The sequence below is a fragment of the Hordeum vulgare genome, chromosome 2H (genome assembly GCF_904849725.1).
Source record: "Hordeum vulgare subsp. vulgare chromosome 2H, MorexV3_pseudomolecules_assembly, whole genome shotgun sequence".
In the NCBI taxonomy this organism is placed as follows: domain Eukaryota; kingdom Viridiplantae; phylum Streptophyta; class Magnoliopsida; order Poales; family Poaceae; genus Hordeum; species Hordeum vulgare.
Window position 1 is genome coordinate 628,372,984 of NC_058519.1, and position 10,832 is coordinate 628,383,815.

Here is a 10,832-nt window from a genome sequence, read left to right on the forward strand (position 1 = left end):
TTGGAACTTAAAGTGATGGAACAATGTTGTATATATCCTATCCTACTGTCATTGGATGATCATGCTAACCTACTGATACCTATTGTAGTATAATGAAGTGTGGTTGGTCAAGTGATTGAGAGCTTTTGCAACTGAAAGGTGTCCTACAAATTGGTTGTTTAGTTTATTTGTTAAGGTTACCTGTATGTTAAACGTATTTTTAGTGTTTATAGATAGATCAATTAATTGATAAGCCCATTTTGCACCAAGTATTAAGCTCACAAATATTTAAACATATAGTTAACAAAAGCAATATAAGGACGAGTTGTTGACCATGGGCAAAAAAGGAAGATGAAGCCAGAAACACATGCCCTATAGGAGAACATGGTAAAGACAACATATGGTTACCTTTGTCTTGAAAACATATTTCCCCTTTGTTCTTGCAGGCAGTAGTTGGGAAGACAACAACATTGAGAGGAATGCAGGTGGTAGTTAATTTGTGCGCGAGGAGACACATAACACATGCAGTTTGTTGGGTGACGACTAGGGTTACCGTTCTCTCTATATCCGGTCAGGTAGGAGATGCATTAGTTAATAACTCATAGTTAATTAGCACTGTGTTTTGTATTACACACTTGGTTTCAGAAGCATCTTTTGGTGACAATGTGCACCTTTGATACCTTTGAGAGCTAGATGGTTTCGATGTCCAGCCGGGTTTTCGTGGGCTACTTGCTGGCTACTCGTACGCGCCATAGTATCACGAGAAAAAAAAAGAGGCATCTACCTGAAGTGTTGGATCAGACAAGAGAATCAAAGCGCATCACCCGAATTTTGTTTCTAGCAGGTTCTCGGTGCCTTCTGTTTCCAAACAAGGGAGTTTGTTTTCTCGCGATCATACATAATTCGCCTCCAAACAAACATATGTATGTTTGAGAGCATTAGCTACATGGAAAGGCCAACGTGGACTAACAAACAAGAGGCGCAATGGTGAGGAGAAGGAAACGTGAGAGGGAGTATATCTACCCTAATAATAAAGCAAATAGTGTTTCTGTCGTCCGTCATAATATTTACCCCCGAAGTTGTAAACAATTACCCGCCATGCCACCGGTAAGTGAGGAAAAACGATTCGTTTTTTGTCACGAGAGAGGTTTCCGGTTTATTTAAAATCGATATCCTAATGTAACGCTTCCACTAAGCCGCTGCAGTGGCTCGACCTTCTTTCTTCTATCTTAGAGACCTGGGTTCGAGCGCCGGTACTCACCTTTTTTGCTTTTTCCTATTTTTTCATTTTTTTCCTATTTATATCAATTTTTTTCATAATAATTAAAGAGAAATTGATTCTTCCTTCAGATTTTATAGGTACATAAATTTTCATCCATCCCGCACGCACGGTAAAATTTATACGCTAGCCTATCCTTTGCTAATCGAGTATTTTTTTTCATCTATTTCTTTCCTATTTATACCAAAAAAAAAATTTAAAGAGGGATTGATTCTTCCCCCAGATTTTATAGGTACATAAATTTTCGTCCGTCCCGCACGCACGATAAAATTTGTACGTTAGCCTAACCTTTGCTAATCGAGCCATCTGTTGACATGCATGGGATTCATGGACGTTTGATTTGGCCGATGCCGACAATGTTCGATCTACTTGACATGCTCCGGCAGTCCGACGCTGTCAATGTCATTGACGTTTGACGGCTCGACGCGCTCCAGATTGTCTTCTCCGACCACAACCCACGGGGGCTAGACTTTAGAGGCATGCACCTTTGCAATCTCCAGCCACGAACATGCATGGCTACCTGCCCCGCGCACTCAACAGAGGACGATTGCGTCGGCTGGGCGGCGTCTTTTCGTGCAGCAGACAAGGGCTCTCGTGTGGGCTTAGGATGATATTGGTGCAAATCCGTTATCTTTTCCAGCTTGATTATGAGACATCCAAGTTGCCAAGTCTCAACAAGTATGTGGTTATGATATTCCTTAAAAAATTGGTTGTGTATATAGGCACGACTTGACTCTCTTTCCATTACCTAGAATCGCCACCTTTCTGCACTAAGGACACATAGGTTGATCCAGATCCTGTTGCTGCTGCCTTCGTCCTTGATTATTTTCACTGTGCATCTTACTCAAGAGGCTATCGTCTCCTCTCTTTTTCCCAGCCATCACTATGATTCTTGATACAGACCTCGCATGCATGTTTGTTTGATCCATCGTCAGTTTGCCACATAGTCAGGTTGTGCCACCGTCCTCCAAACTTGGATATTTGCTATGAGAATCTGTCACGAAAAGTACTACCAATGACTACTCGGCTGCTATGGATAGGCACTCCTAGCTTTGGTCATCATGGCGACAATCACTCGACCAAAAATACGGTGGCAATGGTATTGAGTTATTTTCTTAAATCATGACTTACAAACAAAAATATACTATAATATTCTTACTATGTTTACATAAAAAATCTGAAAGACGACTTTACATTTTTCTATTGTTATGTTTTTTATGTTCTCCAAATTGCACAATTATGCTTTGTTATTAATGTCCACCGGTAGTTTCATAAAACATAAGCACTTATCATATTGATATTTTACTATATTTCTATATGTGGTGTATTCCATATGTCTCAAACAATGTTACATTTTTAAGGTATTAACTTTATTGTTGCGTTTTTTTTAAGAAGAAAAATCCGTTCATCCATGTTATTGTTTTTAATATTTTACTATCCGAGGTGGTACTAATTGTTTGCGGCCGTCCAAAATAATTATGAGATCGCATGGGAACGCATGGTAAACGACGTTTTCAACATAGGGAAGCACATGCATTGTGATCGAGACATGGTGCATCTACCTCAAAAGTCAAAACGCACATAGCCTTACCAATAACGAGTCATTTCATTAAGAAAAAAGAGCTTCAATCTTGTGGATACTTTTAATACCGTTGCAACGCACGGGCATTTGTGCTAGTATACATAATATGGGCAGAAGGTGAGCAAAGGTGATAGCCGCACAACGTCAGTTGGTCCGAAACTAACAAAGAAAGCTAAATTAGTGTAGTTAGTGTAACGGGTCAAGGACAACACAAGCACATGTGTGTACTTTAGATATTTTTTGTGACATTTGCTATACCAGCTAAGGTTCACATGTTGTTTTCTAGAGATAGTTATAGCTACCTGTACCCATAAAAAATGTTTTTTTTTTTGGCTTGTGTGTTGTTTCAACCTGTGTGACAACTCCAGGCAGGTGGCTCATTTTTTGTCTAGTGAAATAATGTTGTACACCAAGGTCTGAATGCTCTCGCTTATTGTTCCACCAGATAGTCAATGAGGATTTTTGTCAAAATACGTTCAGGAAATGTTGCATTTCTTTGCTGCGATGAGTGGTGTGGATGGGTGGGAGGTGGCTCCGTTAGGACTCGGAGGGTGATGGCTCCTTCTCTGTGTGTGTATTTTCTTTATTGTACCGATGATACAGAAGGCGTGCCAGGATACAAACATAACTTGTGCTTTATTAGACTGGACCGACAAATTTCGAGTAGTTAGCTATGTTGATTGTAAAACAATGTGCTCTAGTGTAGTGGTGCCGGTCCGAGGAGGAAGAAAGCAAATATGTGAGTTACGAGCATGTGCAAACTGAACCCTCCACACCCACCCCGAACGCCCGAACGAACACCGTCCAAATTGAAAATGGGCACACAATCAGACCTTCAAAGCCAGCCCAAATATTTGGGTTATTCAACACTTCTCAAATCCAGTTCATACGTAGAGCAAATATGGAACGTCCAGATATGTCCGTCACCCCGGATCCGTCAGACTAGACCCATCTCAAGTCTCTCCAAATCGTTCCTAACAGTAGCCCAAACTACCCTCTTCCCCTCTTCTCTTCTGCCTTATCCGCGCCACCCCTTTCTTAGCTCCGCCACCATCTCTCCAACACATAACACATCCACCACTGCCCCCAAACCCCTCCCGGGCGTCCTTACCTGGACATACATCTGGACCTTGTGTTTGACGAATGGTTTTTAGATTCTTTTGCTTTACCGTTCATTTGTAGGCAAATAATGAAGTTGCGGGAACGATGACTCTGAGAGCAAGAAGCTTCATAAATTCATATGTAAACACGTGTTTGCCAAAAATGGATTCACGCAAAGCATTTTGAATACACGGCAGCAACCCTTGCTTAGCCGCTTTAATTGTTTTATTTATTACATCTCTACTCCTAAAGGGACAGTCTCGGCCGTGATGGTAGGTTCGTCTTGTATGCGGGTTTTATTTCGTCCCACCTCCCACCATCCCCTCCCGTTGGTTTTCCTATCCATCGATTTATTTTTCTCTCTACTCTTTTCTTTCAAATCAACACTTTCCTAACATACAAAAAATCACGGATATAACTCTCCTAATTTATCCAAATCAACTGATCTCTCTAACTAATGCAATTTATTTTAGGAAAAAATTATAGTTTTTTAGGAAACAAATAATGGAATTTAAGAAAATTAACCTTTCTAAACAAATCGTAGATTGTCTCATATCCCACCACCACCCCTTCATGTTGGTTTTCACCCTCTCAAAAAAGAAACTTTCCTACTTTCCCAACTTGTCCAAATCAAGTGATCTCTCTAATTAATGCAACTTATTTTAGGAAGAAAATTACAGTTTTTTATGAAACAAATAACAAAATTAAGAAAATTAACCTTTCTAAACAATTGTAAAATGTTTCATATCCCACCATCACCCCTTGATGTTGGTTTTCTCACCCTCTCAAAAAACAAACTTTCCTAACCTTACTAAACTTTCCTAACCAGCCGTGTTACAAATGAAAACGTTATCAAACAATGAAATCCAGTTTCGTAGCAATTAATTTCAAATCATAACTTTTGTATTAATTCTTCACTTAGGTGTTGTCTCATCAGAGATTGATTACCATATAGTAAAAAATAAATCATAATCAATCAAGCATTGATGATATATTACCTTTCTTATTACCATTCACTGCCTTATACAATATCAATCATACATGTTAGCCAACCGCAAATACATCACGCAACGATCATGCGTACATGCCTTATAAATCGTGTGTACATTGTTCACACGCTCGTCATGCGAACTCGGCCCTCGGCCACCATCAGGTCATGCTGGTGGGTAGGTGCGCCTTAGACATGGAGGTCTGATGGTGGAATGGACAATGGATGCCTCGCCACGGGCAGTAGTATGCTCCTCTACACCCTCTCATCTCCCTCCACCCGGATTCTACTTCCTTAATTTCTTATTATCTCCCTCCTTTCTCTCTCTTCATCTCTCTGTGTGTGTTGCAGGAGATCGACAACCGACGCCGCAGGCCCTGGCCGATCGCCACCGATCACCTCACCTCGCCGTTCGGTCCCACCATCAGATCTGCACGACTCTGCCGCCCCGTGTCGTCCTTGCTGGGTACACATCATGACAACACATACACTGAATGCAGTGACTACAATCGATGGTTGATTTGGCAGCGTGGTGGGCACTGGCGACCCGACAGTCGTGTTGGCCGCTGTCCGCTGTGACGTCTACCAGGCGATGAACATCTATCTATGAAGGCGCAACGGCTCGTGCCTGTACCCAGAGCTCGTCGTGGCGCTCCACGTAGCTTCCTACGTGTCAGCTGACTCATGCATGTATCCACATTGTAGCGACTCATGCATGCATCCACAATCTAGCTAGCTAATCCGTCCTTTGACTACCATTTTTTCTCGTTGTACCGTTCCACAACTTAATTAGGGACCCTCTTCACAATTCATCGTCTCATGCATGCACAGTCTAACTAATTTTTCTACTGACTGCATTTTATGAATTGCCCCATAGATCAATTGTGCAGATGATTTTCGGACTTAGAAGTTTTGATGAATAGTTTCGTCCCACCCCCACCATCCCCTTCCGCTGGTTTTCTTATCCATTGATTTATTTGTTGAAAATATGCCCTAGAGGCAATAATAAAATGATTATTATCATATTTCCTTGTTCATGATAATCGTCTATTGTTCATGCTATAATTGTATTAACAGGAAACAGTAATACATGTGTGAATAAATAGATCACAGTGTGTCCCTAGCAAGCCTCTAGTTGGCTAGCTCGTTAGTCAATAGATGATCATGGTTTCCTGATCATGGGCATTAGATGTCATTGATAACGGGATCACATCATTGGAAGAAGGATGTGATGGACAAGACCCAATCCTAAGCATAGCACTAGATCGTATTGTTCGTATGCTAAAGATTTTCTAATGTCAAGTGTCTTTTCCTTCGACCATGAGATTGTGCAACTCCCGGATACCGTAGGAGTGCTTTGCGTGTATCAAACATCATAACGTAACTGGGTGACTATAAAGGTGCACTCCAAAACTCAAAGAAAGGGTTCTTGCCAGTTTTGCAAGGTATGAGATTGAGTAAGACTCAGTCGCCGACCACGGCAACAGATAGAGAGAAGATGAGTTCTGTCCCCTACGCATCAGCCGTGGGCTCTCTAATGTATGCCATGCTGTGTACCAGACCTGATATAAACCTTGCCATAAGTTTGGTAGGGAGGTACCAAAGTGATTCCGGTATGGAACACTGGACAACGGTCAAGAATATCCTTAAGTACCTGAAAAGGACTAAGGAAATGTTTCTCGTTTATGGAGGTGACGAAGAGCTCGTCGTAAAGGGTTACGTCGACGCTAGCTTAGACACAGATCCGGATGACTCTAAGTCACATACCGGATACATATATGTGTTGAATGGTGGGGCAGTGAGCTGGTGCAACAGCAAGCAAGAAGTCGTGGCAGCATCTACATGTGAAGCGGAGTACATAGCTGCTTCAGAAGCGGCTCATGAAGGAATTTGGATGAAGGAGCTCATCACCGATCTTGGAGTGGTTCCAAGCGCGTCGGGTCCAATGACACTCTTCTGTGATAACACTGGGCCATTGCCATAGCCAAGGAGCCCAGGTTTCACCGGAAGACAAAGCACATCGAACGCCGCTACAACTCCATCCAGGACCATGTCCAGAGTGTAGTAATAGATATTTGTAAAGTACACACGGGATCTGAATATTACAGACCCGTTGACTAAACCTCTTCCATGAGCAAAACATGATCACCACCATAATGCTATGGGTGTTCGATACATCACAATGTAACTAGATTATTGACTCTAGTGCAAGTGGGATACTGTTGGAAATATGCCCTAGAGGCAATAAGAAAATGGTTATTATCATATTTCCTTGTTCATGATAATCGTCTATTGTTCATGCTATAATTGTATTAACAGGAAACAATAATACACGTGTGAATAAATAGATCACAATGTGTCCCTAGCAAGCCTCTAGTTGGCTAGCTCGTTAGTCAATAGATGATCATGGTTTCCTGATCATTGGCACTAGATGTCATTGATAACGGGATCACATCATTGGGATAATGATGTGATGGACAAGACCCAATCCTAAGCATAGCACTAGATCGTATTGTTCGTATGCTAAAGCTTTTCTAATGTCAAGTGTCTTTTCCTTCGACCGTGAGATTGTGCAACTCCCGGATACTGTAGGAGTGCTTTGGGTGTATCAAACGTCACAACGTAACTGGGTGACTATAAAGGTGCACTACGGGTACCTCTGAAAGTGTCTGTTGGGTTGGTACAAATCGAGATCGAGATTTGTCACTCCGTGTGACGGAGAGGTATCTCTGGGCCCACTCGGTAGAACATCATCATGAGCTCAATGTGACTAAGGAGTTAGTCACACGATGACGTGCTACGGAACGAGTAAAGAGACTTACCGGTAACGAGATTGAACAAGGTATAGGTATACCGACGATCGAATCTCGGGCAAGTTCTATACCGACAAACAAAGGGAATCGTATACGGGATTGATTGAATCCTTGACATCGTGGTTCATCCGATGAGATCATCGTGGAGCAAGTGGGAGCCACCATGGGTATCCAGACCCCGCTGATGGTTATTGGCCAGAGAGGTGTCTAGGTCATGTCTGCCTGTCTCCCGAACCCGTAGGGTCTACACACTTAAGGTTCGATGACGCTAGGGTTATAGGGAATTGTTATACAAGGTTACCTAAAGTTGTTCGGAGTCCCGGATGAGATCCCAGAAGTTACGAGGAGCTCCGGAATGGTCCGGAGGTAAAGATTGATATATAGGATGGATGGGTTCGGACGCCGGAAGTGTTTCGGGCGTCACCGGTAACGTACCGGGACCACCGGGACCACCGGATCCTAAGTGGGTCAAGTGCGGGAGGGAACCAGCCCCTAGGTGGGATGGTGCGCCTCCCACACACAGCCCAATGCGCAAGTGGTGGGGAGAGGGGGCAACCCTAGGCGTAGGTGGGCCTTAGGCCCACCAGGTGGTGCGCCACCCCCTCCCACCCTAGCCGCCGCCCCCCTCTCCCATCTGGTGGCCGCCGGCCCCTAGGGAGGGAACCCTAGGGGTGGTGCAGCCCTCTCCCCTCCTCCTATAAATAGAGAGGGGTTTTGGCCATTGGGAGACAGACTTTGCCATCTCTCTCGGCGCAGCCCTGCCCTTCTTCCTCCTCTTCTCTGCCGGTGCTTGGCGAAGCCCTGCCGGGAGACCTCGTCTCTCCATCGACACCACGCCGTCGTGCTGCTGGAGTTCTTCCCCGACCTCTCCCTCCTCCTTGCTGGATGAAGGTGCGGGAGACGTCACCGGGCTGCACGTGTGTTGAACGCGGAGGTGCCGTAGTTCGGCACTAGATCGGAATCACACCGCGATCTGAATCGCCGCGAGTACGGCTCCATCAACCGCGTTCTAGTAACGCTTCCGCTTAACGATATTCAAAGGTATGAAGATGCTCTTACCCCTCTCTCGTTGCTGGTCTCTCCATAGGAAGATCTGAATATGCGTAGGAATTTTTTTGAATTTATGCTACGTTACCCAACATTATTTTTATCTCTATTTATTTCTTTCAAATCGACACTTCCCTAATGTACAAAAGATCATATATCAAACTTTCCTAACTTATCTAAATCAACCGATCTCTTTAGTTAATGAAATTTATTTGAGAAAATAAATGGTAGATTTTCAGGAAAAAAATAACGGAATTTAAGAAAATTAACAAGTAAACAATGACAAAGAAATCTTATTGTATATACCTGTATCTCTAGTCCTACAGGGGGACTTGGTAGGCTCCCCTGCTTGGTTTTATTTCATCTCATATCCCACCATCACCCTTTCATGTTGGTTTTTTCACCCACTCAAAAAAACTTCTCTAACCTTTCTAAACTTTCCTAACCAGCCATGTTACAAACGGGAACGTTACCGAACAATGAAATCCAGTTTCGTAGCAATTGATATCAAATCCCAACTTTCCTATTAATTCTTCACTCAGGTAAAAAAATAAATCACAATCAATCAAGCATTGATGAGATATTTTTGTTCTTATTACCATTCAATGCCATATACAATCATCAATCATACAACTGAAAACAACAAACATCATATTTTTTTTGTTTCATGGTAATGCGTGGCATTTTTGTACATTTTCTGGTTAGGATAGAAGGGCAAATTCATTGTTGGTTGTTTCAAGAGTTAATAACGGTGACAATGGCGTCTTAGTTGCACGCCCAACAACGGGCATCACATTTTGTTTCATGGTAATGAGCGACATTCAACAGTATTTTACAACATGTCAATGGCTTAGGAGATATCGGATATGCAATATTTGCTTGAGGGGCACCATGGGTGGCTGACGCCTCCCATCCCTTGGTGGTGGTGGCGGATCGGCACAAACACAGGCGATTGGCATGGGATTCCTCATTGACGGTTCATGGATAAGTATGATGTAAAAAAGATATGATGCCATGGCAAATGTGAGATGGGTGTTATCCAGTTTTAAAAGAAAGAGCTCGAGCGAGAAATGTCTTGCTACGATGGGAAACCGGATGGGAAGGGGAGGGTCCCGTAAAAAAAAGGTAATGTTGCATCGTGGGGTGGCAAGTTTTCTGGGCACCCATTTAATATCCAAGCACGCCCGAACGTATGAGGAAGAAGTAAGTTTCAAAAATTATTTGTTTGATTCATTTATGAGACAGAACTTTTGACACTTGGGTGCCCCTGCATCCTCTATGAAGAGTAAATTCAAATAAATAAAATTTAAAACTTTAAAACATCAAACAAACATGATTAAACATTCGACGTTCTTGTAAATTTTCAGCCTCAAATAACATCCGAAGAAACCTCACCTAAAAATATCAATGATCAAAGTTTATGTGCACAAGTAGTATTGTTTTTTGGCGAAGACTCCTGAATGTTATTTGTGGCTAAAAATTTGCAAGAACATCAAAAGTTTGTCCTTCTTTGATCCCTTAAAGTTTTTAGTTTGATTTATTTTATTTTAAATTTACTGTTTATGAGGATGTAGAAACATGTGAAAGCTGTCACATCTTTTTCTACATTTATTTTTATTTTAGCCCAACTCACGGGTGTTCTACTACTACCCGTTTGATTTGGGTGTTCTTGTAAATTTTATATGTCCCACACCAAAGCATTCCAAAACCAAACCCATGGGTTGGGCCCCACATGTGAAAGCTTTCGCGAGTAGTGCTATTCGTTTTTAGACTACCCACAACGCGAGTACGTAGTAACATAGATGTCAGCTAACCAAGAAATATGATGTGACAACTAACTAATGGAAAGAGAGAGAAATTGAGTAACTTAGCATTGATACCAAGGCGGGATGAGTCTATATGCTAATAAATGAAAAACTCAATATTACTACCTCTATGTTATTCACTGTGAAGATAATAACTTATAGACTAGTACTCCCTCCGTCTTAAAATAAGTGTCTCAATTTTGTACTAGCTCTAATACAAAGTTATACTATGTTTGAG